At 43.2% G+C, this 17,409-nt stretch overlaps 1 long non-coding RNA gene across 2 annotated transcripts; it reads left to right on the top strand.

Annotated features, from left to right (window-relative positions):
• The first annotated feature begins 55 nt into the window (after positions 1-55).
• LOC147580529 (uncharacterized) lies at positions 56-16,451 on the top strand. Of its 2 annotated transcripts, XR_015250908.1 has the most exons (5): positions 56-1,829; positions 1,880-1,915; positions 1,998-2,141; positions 3,208-3,629; positions 15,390-16,451. It is a non-coding gene; the product is annotated as an uncharacterized LOC147580529 (long non-coding RNA). The 2 variants fall into 2 exon arrangements; XR_015250907.1 differs by lacking the exon at positions 15,390-16,451 and having other exon boundaries at positions 3,208-4,422.
• Positions 16,452-17,409: the final 958 nt, after the last annotated feature.

Genomic DNA, 17,409 nt, shown 5'->3' with positions numbered 1-17,409 from the left:
GGCCCTGCCCGGCGGGGGAGGGGAAAGCCTGCGCCTGGGCGGAGCCCAGGTACGCGGGGCGCGCTCCCGGCGGCGGGATGGCTGGACCCGGTTCCGAAACCTGGCGGCTGGTTTGCAGGATTCCGACTGGATCCCTTGTCTCGCCCTGCGCTGGGTCGGCGTCGGAGGGGGCTCTGCGGCGGGGTGGCGCGCACCAGGCGCTCGGCCTCAACTAGGCCTCCTCGCCCCCAACGTGGCCTGAATTCGCCTCCGGAACCCGGAAGGCCCTTAGCAAGCACAGACTTAATGGGCGCTGTTTACAAAAATTAACTGCTGTTTTCGAAGCGCCTGCGACGAGTGAGGGGCCGTACACAGAATACCCTTGAACAGGACGGCGTTACTGTTCCCACTGGACAGAAGGGAACACCGAGTTTCCCAGAGCTCGGGTGCCCGGGCCCGCTCAGGGCGGCTGTCTTCCTCCTCGGGGCTGGATGCGGGACACTCGAGTCCCTGAGACCCCGGTGGGGAGGGTCCGTGGCGGCGCCCGCGCGTGCGCCCAGGCTCCGCGCCAGCCGCCAACGTGTCTCCGCCTCTAAGGGCGCCGGAAGGTCAGGGTAGGGGTAAGAGGGTGGCTGGCGGGGTCCTAAACCCTAGCACCTGCCCGCCCCTGGCCCTCTCGCGGTGGGCCATTCAGACCTACGCGCCCTTGTTTCTCGACCTCCGTGTGCGCCCCCACCCCCACGCCAGGCAGTCTTCTCTCCCTTTCTGCCGCGGTGCCACTCGAAGCCCCTCTCTGGGGTGGAGGGGTGTTGTCCTCACCCTCTGAACAGGACGCGGGCCGGCCTGGGCTCTGGGTGTGGTCTCAGCACAGCCTGGAAACTGCTGCCACCTGGTCTTGTGGTGGGTGTTGTGGGAGAAAGCGTACGTAAAATGCTCCTTAAGTGATTCCGTGCTACTGGTGTGTCCTCTCCCAGTCCCTGACCCTTGCCCCACTCAGAGGCCATTCTGTAGCCATAGAGGTCCCCTGCCCGGCTTCAAATTATATGATACCTTCCCTGCCCACTTAGAGACGCAGGAAGACCCTACTTATCTCTCTGAGCCACTTCTGTCTCTGTCCCTGCGCTTCAACCCGTGTGGCCTGAAACACTCTGCCCCTGCCCCTCACACAGCTGCCCTCTTCTTGTTAGCGGCTCAGGTGGCGTCTTAGACCGGCCTTCATTCTGTCACTGTCTTCATGCACGTGTCAGCATTGGAAAGCATCTTACTCTCCTGTCGGTGTCTCTGCCCGCCCGGCTTGTGCGTCCCATGAGAGTGGACACGTTCCCTGCCTCCTTCCGGGCACCTGCCTGCCACTCAGCAAATGTATGTTGAATGAATGATCTCTGCTTGGGCGTTTCTGGAAGCTTTCTGAAGCTGTGTCAACCGGCCTGGCTGCAGTATTGGTCATGCACTTCAGCACACCATACCTTCTCAGGTCTGAGTTACAGCAGTGGAAATGCTGACTCCAGGCCTTGTTTTGTGGTTAGAGATGGATTTGTAGCAGCATAGGGTAGTACTGTCCTGTCTGGCTGCTGCATGTTCAGACTTACTGGCCTCCCGCCTTTCTCGGAACACAGCCAAAATTCCTTCTTCCAGTTCTCTGGTCCGGTGCTCACGCCAGATGGAGTCCAGTGCAGTAAATGCGGCTGATTAGATGTCTGACTTTGGAGTCAAGTCTCTGTTTGGCTCTACATGCGCTTGAATCCTACTCTCAGCTACTTTTGGTGTGACTTTGGAGAGTTGCTCAAACTATGTGCCACAGGCTCTTTCTCTGCAAAATAGAGATGGTAATTCACAGAGCTGCTGTGAGGGTTAAGTAAGATAATACATATTATACCCACTTCACAGAGCTGCTGTGAAGATTAAATAAGATAGTACATATAAAACTTCTGGAACGGTGAGTCTTGGGAGGCCAAAGGGTGTAGTATAATTACTTCCATTTGAAATGAGAATCTTTTTTTTTTTTTTTTTTTAAGTAGGCTTTATACCCAGCACAGAGCCCATTTCAGGGCTTGAACTCAAGACCCTGAGATTATGACCTGAGCTGAAATCAAGAGTCGGAAGTTTAACTGAAAGAGCCACCCATGCACCCCTGAAATGAGAATCTTAAGCAACAGGATGTTGTAAGTATGTTCCTGGAGCAACCCAGGTTTAACCTCAGGAAGAACTAGGGGGTCCCCTCTAAAACTGACTTTGCACAGTATAAATATATTGAGTTTAAATGTGGCATCTGGAAATCTGAAGGCTTTAAGAATATTAGAGTGCTTGCAAAGAGGCCTCCAAACAAAAGTCCTTGAAAATATGAGGTTTCCATTGGTAAAGATGCAAAGCATTTGTCTAAATCTTTCATACGAAGGATGCCTTTGCATCAGGACCAGAATAAATGACTATCTTAAAAAGCTAGAAAAAGCTATCTAAAAAAGCTTAGAAAAAGCTAAAAGTTAGCTCTTTTAACCACGGGGATTTCATTTGCTTACATCACCAAAATGCCACCATCTCACCAAGTAAAAGTATTCACATAATCAATATTTTCATAATAGCTTTTAGCACCCAGACTATATTCAAACCTCCTGATTTTCTCAAAGATGTCTTTTTACAATTAAGTTGTCTCAATCCAGATGCAGATAAGGGCCACACTATTAAGTAAAAAAATCCCAAACTTGGAAATGGGCAAAATGATGACTGTGTATGCTTTCTGAGCAACACTGGAGCATTTTCCAACAGGCCCACAAAGCAACGATCTAATTCTCTAGCACAGCCCTGTTGGACTTACCATGGCAGGATTTTTGGAGGACTCTCTCTGGGCAGATGTTAGCTTATGGAAAGTGATGTAAATGCAAGTGATTCTTGGTCAGTAGCAATGCCAATGAATATTGTTCAGTAGCGATATAATATATGTGCACTCAATGTGCATGTGTGCTCTGATTTTTGAAATGTCTTTGGAATAGTTCTTTTTTTACTGGTCCCCATGTTAATATAACTTTGATACATGCTCAGTTTATATTTGTATAGGACCATTGTTTTTAACTTTTTGAAAATTATCCTTTGACAATATATGGCATTTTATTATCATGTCTTTTAATGTCCTTTTTATCTATAATAATCCTTTAGTTTCACACTATTAATTTGTTGGAGAAACCAGTTTATTTATTCTGTGTTTGAAGGAAGAAACTGATTTTTGCTTCCTAGTTCTGGTGTGCTCCATGCCAGGCTCCTGCAGCTGGCACCTGGCTTTCCCAGCACCAGCTCCCAAAGCACCAGAAACTTCCCTAACATCCAGTGTCTGCAATGCATGATGGTCAGCAACACACAGCCACCAGCAGCTTCTTGGCACCCCGCTTGGGTGGCTTTATATTGGAGTGTTCCTGGTGTGAACGGCTTTCTCCTGCACCCAAGACGGTGGATTTCTGGGAAGCTCCAGCAACTTCTCCTGCAGCAGAACCTCTGTGACTATTGTGCCATCCTGGGAAACACCACACAGACAAGGCTGGAGCCATCTTGGGAGACACCACCACAGACAAGGCTGGATCCCATCCCCTCTGTTTTCTGAGATTCTGCATCCACAAATATCCCATCTCCTGCTCCAGCATTTTCTACCTTTTCACTAACTCGTAAGCATAAACATATAATATCTCCCGTTAAGAGAAACATTCCTTGATATCTAAGTTTTTCAATCATTTTTCCTCAGCCAGCCCTTCTCTCATGTCTGTTCCTTATAACGTGAAAATCTTGTCTGTACCTGCTCTCTGCATTTCCTTTCCTCTCAGTCTGTTAAAAACTGTGAAATATACCATGTGTTCAAGAGTATACATAATACCTTATATGTTTTAAAGTGTTAGTGGTAAGGTAATAAAGTAGGCTCTGGCATTCATCTCTCATTTAAGAAATCAGACATTCCCAGTACCTTTCACTGTGTGTCCCTAAGCAGTATTTCACTTGTGGTCTCCCCCAGACATAAGGATCAATCTGCACTTGTGTGATCATCATTCCTTGATTTTTCTTTATGCTTCTTTTTTATACATGTTTGTAACTCTAAATAGTACCTTGTCTGGTTTTGCCTGTTTTTGAACTTTCTGTACTTGGAAATCCCCCTGCACGTGTTCTTCTGTGACTTGTCTTTGTTTTTGAGATTCACCATCTTGATGCATTTAGGTTTGATGCTTTCATTTTCATTGCTGTGTAGTATTTCAGATATGAACAATTTGCATTTTTTTCTTCTTCATTCTACTGTTCCTGGAATTTGGTCTGTCCCCATCTTTTTGCTATTATGGTCAACACTGCTATAAACATTATCCCACATGTATCCTGGCACATGTACCCATGTGTCCATCAGTTTTGGACCTCTCCCCCATTCATGTATTCACACAATGGAATCCTATTCAATGAAAAACTAATCTCAGCGCAGTTCTCTGTGTACTTTTGGTAAGATATCCAAGTACATTCCTAAGTGAAAGCAGCAAGATGAGGAACAGTGTATGATAGGCTACCTTTGTATTAAAGAGGATGGAACAAAGACTCTATTGATATTCTCATAAACTAGAAGATACACAAGAAACTAAAGAAAGTTGCTATGTGTCTGAGGATGAGAAGTGAACTGCACAAATGGTGGACAGGAGCAGGGGCAGGACACTTTCCTGTCCCTACTGAGGCAGTGAGTGCTCCTTACAGCAAATGAATAAGTAGGGGAGTGTCAGCAAAGTATGGAAGCCGCACTGTGCCACACGCAAGCGTCCCAGCTCAGCAAAGTACCAAACACAACTGAACAGAGCCGGCCATGGAAGAACAGGGCTGTGTGTGATGCTGTTCACCCCTCCTCCATCCTCCTCACTCCTTTTGGACACAGTCCCTGTTTAAAAAGTTTTTAAATGTTTATTTAGTTTTGAGAGAGAGAGACAGGCACAGAGCATGAGCAGAGGAGGGGCAGGGAGAAAGGAGACAGAATCTGAAGCAGGCTCCAGGCTCTGAGCTGTCAGCACAGAACCTGACGTGGGGCTCCAACTCATGAACTGTGAGATCGTGACCCGAGCTGAAGTCAGACGCTTAGCCGACTGAGCCAGGAGCCCTGATACATCCTCCATTTTGAAATGCTTACTACGTCCCCCACCCCTAATCATCATGCACCTTTTTTGGGAATGAGAGTATTAATATGCTGCTGCAGACCCTTCCTGCATGAGAGCAGCCACAACTGAGTCTGTGCGGGCCCTCAAAAGTGCAGCAGGAAGTCTTCATTAGGCTGCCCCCCAGGAGCTCTCCCTGCTGTCTTCCACGGGAAATGTGCACAGGACGTGTGTGCACTGGAAGAAGTGACTGCTGCTGGGCAGACTGCACTTCTGGGGTAAGGTTGTGTTTGGAGCTCTCTAAGCTGCTTCTTAAGGAGAGAAGGTAGCAGGACAGCAAAATGAACCCAGACGTCTTTTTTTTTTTTTTTTAATTTTTTTTTTCAACGTTTATTTATTTTTGGGACAGAGAGAGACAGAGCATGAACGGGGGAGGGGCAGAGAGAGAGGGAGACACAGAATCGGAAACAGGCTCCAGACTCCAAGCCATCAGCCCAGAGCCTGACGCGGGGCTCGAACTCACGGACCGCGAGATTGTGACCTGGCTGAAGTCGGACGCTTAACCAACTGCGCCCCCCAGGCGCCCCCCAGACGTCTTTTTTAAGCCAAACAGAAACAAGCACAAGGCGGTGAGCCAGAGCTTACCATCACTGGCAAAACCTCAACTGCTTATCCCAGAGCTGTTTTTTTTTTAATTTTTTTAACGTTTTATTTATTTTTGAGACAGGGAGAGACAGAGCATGAACAGGGGAGGGTCAGAGAGAGGGAGACACAGAATCCGAAGCAGGCTCCAGGCTCTGAGCGGTCAGCACAGAGCCCGATGCGGGGCTCGAACACACGGACCGCGAGATCGTGACCTGAGCCGAAGTCGGCTGCTCAACCGACGGAGCCACCCAGGCACCCCAAAGAGCTGTTTTTTTAAAGGAGGCTTCACACTGGGGACAGAGCCTGGCTCGGAGCCCACCTCATCACCCTGAGATAACACCTCAGCTGAGACAAGAATCACTTAACCCATTGAACCACCCAGATGCCCCTGTCCTGAAACATAAGTGGTAATGTCCCTATGCCTGTCTCCATGAACCAGCAGCTTCCTTCTTCCCTCATACTCTCAAGAGATATTTACTTTTGCCTTTTATATCAGTAAAGCCCTTTATTTCATGTTATAATCTTTATCTATTAGGAGTTTAACACGTCTTTCCCAAACTGTGCTGGGAATTGTTATCATTTTGTTGGTATTGTGGTCACAGAGGTGTGTAGATTTTGAGTTGGCTGCCAAAACACTATTTTCCACTATAAACCCTATTATTTCTGTGGACGTTTTGCAACTTGTGAATTTCTTTCCCCCAGGGATACATACATAACATTAGGGCAGAAGTATCTGTAAAACTTTTTACTGTTTGTAGAATCATGTGACTGCCTTGTACTAAAATTTTTTAAGACAAATTTTAATAAAATCTCCTGAAGTGGGGGGCACCTGGGTGACTCAGTCGGTTAGGTGTCCGACTTCAGCTCAGGTCACGATCTCACAGTTTGTGAGTTTGATCCCCGCGTCAGGCTCTGTGCTGACAGCTCAGAGCCTGGAGCCTGCTTCAGATTCTGTGATTCCTTCTCTCTCTGACCCTCCCCCACTCACACTCTGTCTCTCTCTCAAGAATAAATAAACATTAAAAAAAATTTTTTTTTAAATCTCCTGAAGGAGACAGGGACCCCAATGGCAGCCTTGTTTTACAGCAGCTTGGGCACCTCCAAAGCTTTTTGTCACCAGGGTCCTGTTCAAATGTTGCTTGCTAGGCATTTGGTGCAGATTCATGGGATGTTTTACCTCTAATATCCAAAGAGGTTAGTCAGGTTAATCAGGAGGGTGGGGGCACTTTTTCTTTCTGATTGGAGGCTATAAGACTAACCGTCTAGCCTGTCTACATTGTGCAACATCTCTGTGGGCTCTATCTGCATGGTTCCTAAGAAAGACACAGGGCCCTGGATATTATCCTCCCTCAAGGACTACCCAGCTTTAAACAGGTATGCAATGTGATCTTAGTGGGTTCTTCATGGGGGCTACTTCATGATCGTACCAGTAGCTCACATTGTGCTGAGGTTTATTTAATCCACTCTTGGCATATTACAGACTACTTTGAAACCCTGAGGAAGTAGGGCAAGAGGACATTGCATGACTAGTAACTAAAGGAGCGCTAACCCTGATGAGTAGTCTGTAGAAAAGCAGGTGTTAGGAATGTCCAAGGTTGCATCCCAAGTGTCAGAAAGGCAGCACCCACAGCAATGATATGAGGATCTGCACGAATAAAGTTGTCCTCTGCTTGTGTGAGTTTCTCAGTCTGCTTTCCCTGGCCAGATGGGGCGGGGGCTGGGTTGTATAGTATCTCATCCACTCTAATTGAATGAAAAGGAGAATTCCCTTTTCACCTTTGGGTTCACAAATCAGTTTCTTTGTTTAAGTTTTTCTTTAAATTCTAGTTAGTTAACTTATAGTATAGTATTGGTTTCAAGAGTAGAGCCCAGGGGTTCATCACTTACATATAACACCCGGTGCTCCTCCCAGTAAGTACCCTCCTTAATGTCCATCATCCATCTAGCCCATCCCCCATCCACCTCCCTCCATCGTCCCTCAGTTTGTTTTCCGTCTTTAAGAATCTCTTATGGTATCTTTCCCTCTCCTTCCCCACCCTTCCCCTATGTTCATCAATTTTGTTTCTTAAATTCCACATAGTAAAATCATATGGTATTTGTCTTTCTATGCCTGACTTATTTCACTTAGCATAATACACTCTAGCTCCATCCATGTCACTGCAAATGGCAAGATTTCATTCTTTTTTATGGCTGAGTATATATTATTCCAGTGTGTGTGTGTGTGTGTGTGTGTGTGTGTGTGTGTGTGTATGTATGTATGTACACACACACACATACACACACATACCTTCTTCAGTTGATTCATTAGTCAATGGACATTTGGGCTCTATTCATAATGTGACTATTGTTGGTAGTGCTGCTATAAACATTGGGGTGCATGTGCCCCTTCGAAGCAGGATGTTTGCATCCCTTGGATAAATATATAGTAGTGCAATTGCTGGGTTGTGGGGTAGTTCTATTTTTAGTTTTCCGACAAAACTCCATACTGTTTTCCAGAGCAGCCGCACCAGTTTGCATTCCCAACAGTGCAAGAGGTTCCCCTTTCTCTGCATCTTCACCAACATCCGTTGTTTCCTGAGTTGTGAATTTTAGCCATTCTGACAGGTGTGGTGGTATCTCATTGTGGTTTTGATTTTTATTTCCCTGATGATGAGTGATGTTGAGCATCTTTCTATGTGTCTGTTTGCCATCTGAATGTCTTCTTTGGAAAAGTGTCTGTTAAAGTCTTTTAGCCCATTTCTTAACTGGATTATTTGGGTTTTTTTTGGTTATTAAGTTTAATAAGTTCTTTATAGATTTTGGATACTAACCTTTTATCTGATATGTCATGTGCAAATATCTTCTCCCATCTGTCATTTGTCTTTTAGTTTTGCTGATTGTTTCCTTCTCTGTGCAGAAGTTTTTATCTCAATAGTTCATTTTCGCTTTTGTTTCCCTTGTCTCTGGAGACAATGTCTAGTTAGAATTGCTGCGGCCAAGGTCAAAGAGATTTTTGCTTGCTCTCTCTTCTAGGATTTTGATGGCTTCCTGTCTTATGTTTAGGTCTTTCATCCATTTTGAGTTTATTTTTGTGTATGGTGTAAGAAAGTGGTCCAGGTTCATTCTTCTGCTGTCCAGCTTTCCCAACACCGATTGCTGAAGACTGTCTTTATTCCATTGGATATTCTTGATCTAAGTGTCTGTTTTTGTGCCAGTACCATACTATCTTGATGAATACACCTTTGTAATACATCTTGAAGTCTGGAATTGTGATGCTTCCAGCTATGGTTTTCTTTTTCAAGATTGCTTTGGTTATTTGAGGTCTTTTCTGGTTCCATACAAATTTTAGGATTGTTTGTTTTAGCTCTGTGAAGAATGCTGGTTTTATCTTGATAGGAATTGCATTGAATATGTAGATTGCTTTGGGTAGTATAGATATTTTAACAGTATTTGTTCTTCCAATCCATGAGTCTGGAATGCTTTTCCATTTCTTTCTGTTTTCTTCAATTTGTTTCATAAATGCTTTATAGTTTTGAGAGTACGGGTCCTTTACATCTTTGGTTAGGTTTATTCCTAGGTATATTATGTTTTTTGGTGCAATTGTAAATGGATTGGCTCCTTGATTTCTCTTTCTGCTGCTTCATTATTGGTGTATAAAAATGCAACAGATTTCTGTATGTTGATTTTGTATCCTGTGACTTTACTGAATTCATGTATCAATTCTAGCAATTTTTTGATGGAGTCTTTTGGGTTTTCTACATAGAGTATCATGTCATCTGCAAATAGTGAATGTTTAACTTCTTCCTTGCTGGTTTGGATGCCTTTTATTTGTTTTTGTTGTCTGATTGCTGAGGCTAGACTTCCAACACTATGTTGAACAACAGTAGTGAGAGTGGACATCCCTGTTGTGTTCCTGACCTTAGGGGGAAAGCTCTCAGTTTTTCCCCATTGAGGATGATATTAGCTGTGGGGTTTTTGTATATGGCTTTTATGATGTTGAGGCATGTTCCCTCCAATCCTCAAAGGTTTTTATTATGAATAGATGGTGTACTTTGTCAAATGCTTCTTCTGCATCTATTGAAAGGATCATGTAGTTCTTATACTTTCTTTTATTAATGTAGTGTATCACGTTGATTGATTGTGAATATTGAATCACTCTTGCAGCTCAGGGATAAATCCCACTTGATCATGGTGAATGATATTTTTAATGTACTGTTGGATTCAGTATGTTAGTATTTTATTGAGAATCTTTGCATCCATGTTCATCAGGGATATTGGCTTATAGTTATCTTTTTTAGTGGAGACTCTGTCTGGTTTTGGTATCAGGATAATGCTGACCTCAGAGAATGAAATTGGAAGTTTTCCTTCTTATTCTATATTATGGAACAATTTGAGAAGAATAGGTATTAACTCTTTAAGCGTTTGGCCGAGTTCCCCTGTGAAGCTATGTGGTCCTGGACTTTGTTGGGAGATACTTGATGACTGATTAAATTTCTTTGCTAGTTATTGGTCTGTTCAAGTTTTCTGTTTCTTCCTGTTTCAGATTTGGTAGTTTATATGTTTCTAGGAATTTATCCGTTTCTTCCAGCTTGCCCAATTTGTTGGCATATAGTTTTTCATAATATTCTCTTATACTTGTTTGTATGTCTGTGGTGTTGGTTGTGATCTCTCCTCTCTCACCTGTGATTTTACTTATTTGGGTCCTTTCTCTTTTCTTTTTGATAAGTCTGGCTAGGGGTGTATCAACTGCATTAATTCTTTCAAAAAAACAGCTCCTGTTTTCATTGACCTATTCTGTTGTTTTTGTTTCTATATTGTTTATTTCTTCTCAAATCTTTATTATCCCCCTTCTGCTGACTTTAGGTGCTGTTTTTACTTTTTCTAGCTACTTTAGGTGTAAGTTTAGGTTGTGTATTTGGGACCTTTCTTACTGCTTAAGATAGGCCTGAATTGCAATGTACTTTCCTCTGAGACAGCCTTTGCTGCATCCCAAAGGTTTTGGGTTTTTGTGTTTTCATTTTAATTTACATCCATGCATTTTTAAATTTCTTCTTTAATTTCCTGGTTAACCCATTCATTATTTAGTAGGATGTTCTTTAACCTACATGTATTTGTGGTCTTTCCAGATTATTTCTTGTGGTTGATTTCAAGTTTCACAGCATTGTAGTCAGAAAATATGCATGGTATGATCTCAATCTTTTTTACTTGTTGAGGGCTGTTTTGTGTCCCAGTATGTGATCTATTTTGGAGAATGTCCCATGTGCACTCGAGAAGAATGTATATTTTTCTGCTTTAGGATGAAATGTTCTGCATATATCTATTAAGTCCATTTGGTCCAGTGTGTCACTCAGAACCATTGTTTCCTTATTGATTTTCCTTTTAGATGATCTGTCCACTGCTGTCAGTGGGGTGTTAAAGTCTCCTAGTATTATTGTACATAGTATATTGTATATTGTAATCCATATATATATATATATATATATATATATATATATATATATATATGGATTTTTCCAAGTTGGGGGCATAAATATTTACAATTGTTAGATCTTGATGGATAGATCCTTTTATGATTGTATAGTATCCTTCTTGGGAAGGATACTTCTTTGTCTCTTTTATGGTATTTGTTTTATTTTTATTTTTTAATATGAAATTTATTGTCAAATTGGTTTCCATACAACACCCAGTGCTCATCCCAAAAGGTGCCCTCCTCAATGCCCATCACCCACTTTCCCCCCCTCCCACCCCTCATCAACCCTCAGTTTATTCTCAGTTTTTAAGAGTCTCTTATGGTTTGGCTCTCTCCCTCTCTAACTTTTTTTCCCCTTCCCCTCCCCTGTGGTCTTCTGTTAAGTTTCTCAGGATCCACATAAGAGTGAAAACATATGGTATCTCTCTTTCTCTCTATGACTTATTTCACTTAGCATAACACTCTCCAGTTCCATTCACGTTGCTACAAAAGGCCATATTTCATTCTTTCTCATTGCCATGTAGTATTCCATGGTGTATATAAACCACAATTTCTTTATCCATTCATCAGTTGATGGACATTTAGGCTCTTTCCACAATTTGGCTATTGTTGAAAGTGCTGCTATAAACATTGGGGTACAGGTGCCCCTACGCATCAACACTCCTGTATCCCTTGGGTAAATTCCTAGCAGTGCTATTGCTGGGTCATAGGGTAGATCTATTTTTAATTTTTTGACAACTTCCACACTGTTTTCTGGAGTGGCTGCACCAGTTTGCATTCCCACCAACAGTGCAAGAGGGTTCCCGTTTCTCCACATCCTCTCCAGCATCTATAGTCTCCTGATTTGTTCATTTTAGCCACTCTGACTGGCATGAGATGGCAGCTCAGTGTAGATTTGATTAGTATTTCCCTGATGAGGAGTGACATTGAGCATTGTTTCATGTGCCTGTTGGCCATCTGAATGTCTTCTTTGGAAAAGTATCTATTCATGTTTTCTGCCCATTTCTTCACTGGATTATTTGTTTTGGGGTGTGGAGTTTGGTGAGTTCTTTATAGATTTTTGATACTAGCCCTTTGTCTGATATGTCATTTGCAAATATCTTTTCCCATTCCATTGGTTGCCTTTTAGTTTTGTTGATTGTTTCCTTTGCAGTGCAGAAACTTTTTATCTTCACGAGGTCCCAATGGTTCATTTTTGCTTTTAATTCCCTTGCCTTTGGAGATGTGTCAAGTAAGAAATTGCTGCAGCTGGGGTCAGAGAGGTTTTTTCCTGCTTTCTCCTCTAGGGTTTTGATGGTTTCCTGTCTCACATTCAGGTCCTTTATCCATTTTGAGTTTATTTTTGTGAATGGTGTAAGAAAATGATCTAGCTTCATTCTTCTGCATGTTGCTGTCCAGTTCTCCCAGTACCATTTGTTAAAGAGACTGTCTTTTTTTCCATTGGATATTTTTTCCTGCTTTGTCAAAGATTAGTTGGCCATACTTTTGTGGGTCTAGTTCTGGGGTTTCTATTCTATTCCAATTGTTCTATGTGTCTGTTTTTGTGCCAATACCATGCTGTCTTGATGATTACAGCTTTGTAGTCGAAGCTAAAGTCTGGGATTGTGATGCCTCCTGCTTTGGTCTTCTTCTTCAAAATTACTTTGGCTATTTGGGGCCTTTTGTGGTTCCATACAAATTTTAGGATTGCTTATTCTATCTTCAAGAAGAATGCTAGTACAGTTTTGATTGGGATTGCATTGAATGTGTAGATAGCTTTGGGTAGTATTGACATTTTAACAATATTTATTCTTCCAATCCATGAGCATGGAATGTTTTTCCATTTCTGGTATTTGTTTTAAAATTCATTTTGTGTGATATAAGTATTGCTACTCCAGCTTTCTTTATACTTAATTTGTGTGACATATTTCTCCATCTCCTCACTTTCAGTCTGCAGGTGTCTTTAGGTCTAAACTGAGTCTGTTGTAGGTAGCATATAGATGGATCTTAATTTTTTATCCACTCTGTCACCCTGTGTCTTTTTTTAAATTTAAATTTAAATTTAAATTCCAGTTAGTTAATATGCAATGTAATATTAGTTTTACGTGTACAATTTAGTGATTCATCACTTAAATACAACATCCGTGTCCTTCTTAATACCCTTATCATAACACGTGTCCTCCTTAATACGCTTCACCTCTGTTTTTTGATTGGAGTGTTTAGTCCATTTACATTCAAAGCAATTATTGATAGATATGTATTTATTGCCATTTTATTATTACTTTTGTTTTTGCTTCTGAATTTTTCTCTGATTCTTCTTTCTTTTATGTTTTGCTTTCTTTAGTGATGTATTTGGATTTCTTTCTCTTTTTTTTTTGCATGTTTATTAGTGGTTTTTGATTTGTAGTTACTATTAGGTTTGTATATAACATCTGCATATAGCAGTCTATATTACGTTGATGATCGTTTAAGTTCTAATCCATTCTTTATTCCTCTCCTCCCCAGGTTTCAGGTATGTGGTGTCATACTTTACATTCTCTAATTTTGTGAGTTTCTTGACTGAATTTTTTAAATAGAAATATTCATTTTACTGCTTTTGTGTTTCCTACTGTTGTATTGTGACTTTTGGTTTTTCCACTCAAAGAGTCCATCTTCAAATTTCTTGCATACGGTTTAGTGGTCACTAAATTAGTGGTTTTTCTTTGGTAAACTCTTGATCTCTCCCATTCTGAATGACAGACTTGTTGGATAAAAGATTCTTGGCTACAGTTTTTTCCCATTCAGCACGTTGAATACATCCTGCTATTCCCTTCTGGCCTGCCAAGTTTCTGTGTAGAGATCTGCTGCTAACCTGATGTTTTCTTTTGTAAGTTAGGGCCTTCTTTTGTCTTGCTGCTTTTAGGACTTTTTTATCACTATATTTTGCCAGTTTAAGCAAAATATGTTTTGCTGTGGGTCTGCTTTTGTTGGTTTTGATGGACATTTGATGTGCCTCCTGGATCTGATGTCTGTTTCCTTCTCCAGATTAAAGAAGTTTTTAGCTTTTATTTCCTGAAATAAATATTCTGCCCATCCCCCCTTCTCTCTCTTCTTCTTCTGGGACTCCTATGGTATGAATGTTATTATGTTGGATGGAGTCACTGAGGTCCCTAAATCTATTCACGTTTTGCATAATTATTTTTTTCCTCTCTTTTCCTCAGCTTGATTACTTTTCATTACTCTGTCTCCTAGGTCATTAAGTCATTCCTTTTCTTCTTCTTTGCTGCTGTTCATTCCATCAGGTGTGTTTCTCATTTTGTTTATTGAGCCCTTTATCTCTGCTATGTTGGTCCTTATCTCTGTGTTAAGGGACTCACTCATATTCTTCACTCTTTTCTCAAGCCCAGTGAGTATCCTTATGATCATTGCTTTACATTTTCTATCAAGCAGGTTTCTTAGATCTGTTTTGCCTAGATCTCTGGCTGTGGCCTTGTTCCTTTCTTTCATTTGGGGTAAATTTCTCCCTCACCCTGTGTGGTTTGCCTCTCTCTGTCTGTTCATGTGTATGAACTCACTAAACTGTGTCTCCTGCTTTTGGAAGTAGTGACTCAGTGAGGAAGAGGTCCTGGAGTGCCTGCAGTGCAGTGTCTCTGTTCACCATGACCTGGAGAGCTTTGGTCTCTATCCCATGGTGTTGCTCCTGCCCCGCTGTTTTGTCTGACACACTTTTCCTTTCTGCCTATTGTGGGCTGTGCTTCCTGTCTGTGGTGTGAGCGGGACCCAGGCAGGCCAGCCCTGAGGGAATGTGCTCACCAGAGATCTTATATTGGGCCACGAATCCTATGCTGGATCCCCTGAAGTGCTGGGTGGCTGGAGGCTGCACACCAGGGTGGCTGGGGGCAGGCAGCTGGGCACAGTGTGGTGGCTGGGAGTGGCCCTCCACTCAGCTGTGTTTCTGACATCTGGGCCTTACACTTGATGGTGCCTGGGGGTGCATGACTGAATGTGGCTCTGGGGCTGGGTGGGCTGCATGGACTGCTTTAGCAACATTTTCCCAGAGCCCTGGACAAAGGTGAATAGTGTCTGTGCATCCCTGCCACCCCCAGGTAGTCCTGTGTTAATGAGGGGGGGGGGTGGGAAGGGAGAGGAAAATGGCACCTGCCAGCTTCCTTGATTTTAGAGAAATCAGTACTAGCAGATATGTCTCTTGTTTGCCCCTGGCATTGTGTAAGCTGCTCTTTGCATATTGTCTCTCTGTGCAGGCTGTTGTCTCTTCTAGGGCGATGACCCAGCTATCACTCACCCTCCAGGCTTGCCTGGTGATGAGTCAGCTGACTTTTAAAGCTCCAGGATTCAAGTCCCACTGGCTTTAAAAACTCAGCCTGTCTGGTTTTTAAAGCCAAACATTGTGGGGACTAGTTTTCCCCATATGAGCTTCCTCCTGCAAGGACCAGTTTCTCTGCCCTCCTCGTGTGCACAAGGCCCTCCATCTGCCTCCATCTCCGACCTTCCAAAACCTTCAGGTGCAGCTTCTTCTCTAATTTAGTTGTGGACTTTGTTCTCTCAGTGTTTGCATTGTGCTCTGATTTATTGACTTGGGTGTGCATGATACCTGGCTGTAAACGTGGGATGGGGTTACCTCAGGGTCCTCCTACCCTGCCATCTTCCCAAGCTCCCCAGAGTGGACTTGTGATCCAGAGTGGTCATATCCAGAGACCACTCATACCAGCTTTCATGATTTAGATTATGACAGTTGGGTCTTTGGAGCTGATGATATAGAGATGAGATTTTGAACTTGAGTTGATGATGTAAGGGCTTGAGACTTTTAGGAATGTTAGGATGGGGTGAATATATTTTGCATATGGAGTGGACATAAATTTTGGGGAGCCAGAGGGTAGAGTGTGGTAGGTTGAATAATGGGCTTCAGAGGTATCAGTGTCCTAATCCCCAGAACCCGTGACTGTTTTCTTCGATGACAAAAAGGACTTTGTGGATGTGATTAAGTCAATGATCTGAAGATGAGGAGAATGGCCTGGATTGTCCAGGTGGGCCCTGGATGCAACCACAAGCGTCATTGTAAGAAGAATGAAATTTGACTGAGGAAGAGAAGACTTGAGTGGTGTGAGCATGGGAGGAACCATAAGCTGAGGGACACAGGTAGCCCTTGGACTCTGAAAAAGGTAAAGAAATGGATGCTCCCTCAGAATCTCTAGAAGGAAGCAGCTCTACTGACATCTTGCTGTCAGTCCCATAAGACTCATTGTTATGACTTTAAAGTTAACTGCAACACAGAATGCCACACGGTGAGCTGTGGTTTAACAGACCCCAAGAGTAATGGAGATAGAGACGTTCACTACTCATAAGCCCTGGAGGAGGTGCATGGCAAACCTCAGGGAGCCACAGGGGGAGGTCAAGTTAGAGTGAAGATGGAGAAGGAGGCAGGATCTGGGGAGCCCACCTTTGTTAGGGCTCAGGCGTGGATGCTTTGGGGGTTCCCAGGCTAAGGCTGGATTTTCAAACCAGATCAGTTGCATACTGGTAAGCCCCATGGTGGTCTTGCCTATGAGGCACACAGTGTCATGGTCCTGGGAGGCAGGAGAGACTGTTGATCATGAGCACTGTTGAGGAAGTCATGGCAGAAATTTACATTTCCTGCAACTCTGCAGGCTGCTGTGTAGGGCATGCACATGTATGAGGGCCGAGTGTCACTTTACCGTCCCTGCAGGCTTTGGCCAAAGACAACGGATGCTGAGGCAGCAATACCTGGATAGCTTAGCTACAGTCTTGACACTAACTTAGATTTCTGGCCCCCAGAGATAATAAATTTCATGTTGTTTTAAGCCATAAAGTTTGTGGTAGCTTGTGACAGCACCAGGAGATGAATACAGCTGACCACTGTTTTTTTTTAAACTTTTTTTTTTTTACATTTATTTATATTTGAGAGATAGAGAGCATGACCTGGGGAGAGGCAGAAAGAGAGGGAGACACAGAATATGAAGCAGGGTCCAGGCTCCGAGCTGTCAGCACAGAGCCCGATGAGGGGCTCAAAGCCATGGACTGAGAGATCATGACCTGAGCCAAAGTCAGATGCTTAACCAACTGAGCCACCCAGGCACTCCTGCTGACCACTGGTTTAATGGGAACCTTGCTTCCAGTGGGGCAGCCCTTGGGGCCCGTCTTCCAGTTGATGCTGTGTGTGAGCCTCAAAGTAGGCATTGCACCATTTTATGAAGCCAGCTTCTTCTAGGTGATGGGACATGTGTTAAGGTCAGTGAATTCAAT

Source organism: Puma concolor, chromosome B2 (genome assembly GCF_028749965.1).
Source record: "Puma concolor isolate L17-30 chromosome B2, mPumCon1.1.hap2, whole genome shotgun sequence".
Classification (NCBI taxonomy): Eukaryota; Metazoa; Chordata; class Mammalia; order Carnivora; family Felidae; genus Puma; species Puma concolor.
This window is presented reverse-complemented; position numbering and strand designations above follow the sequence as displayed.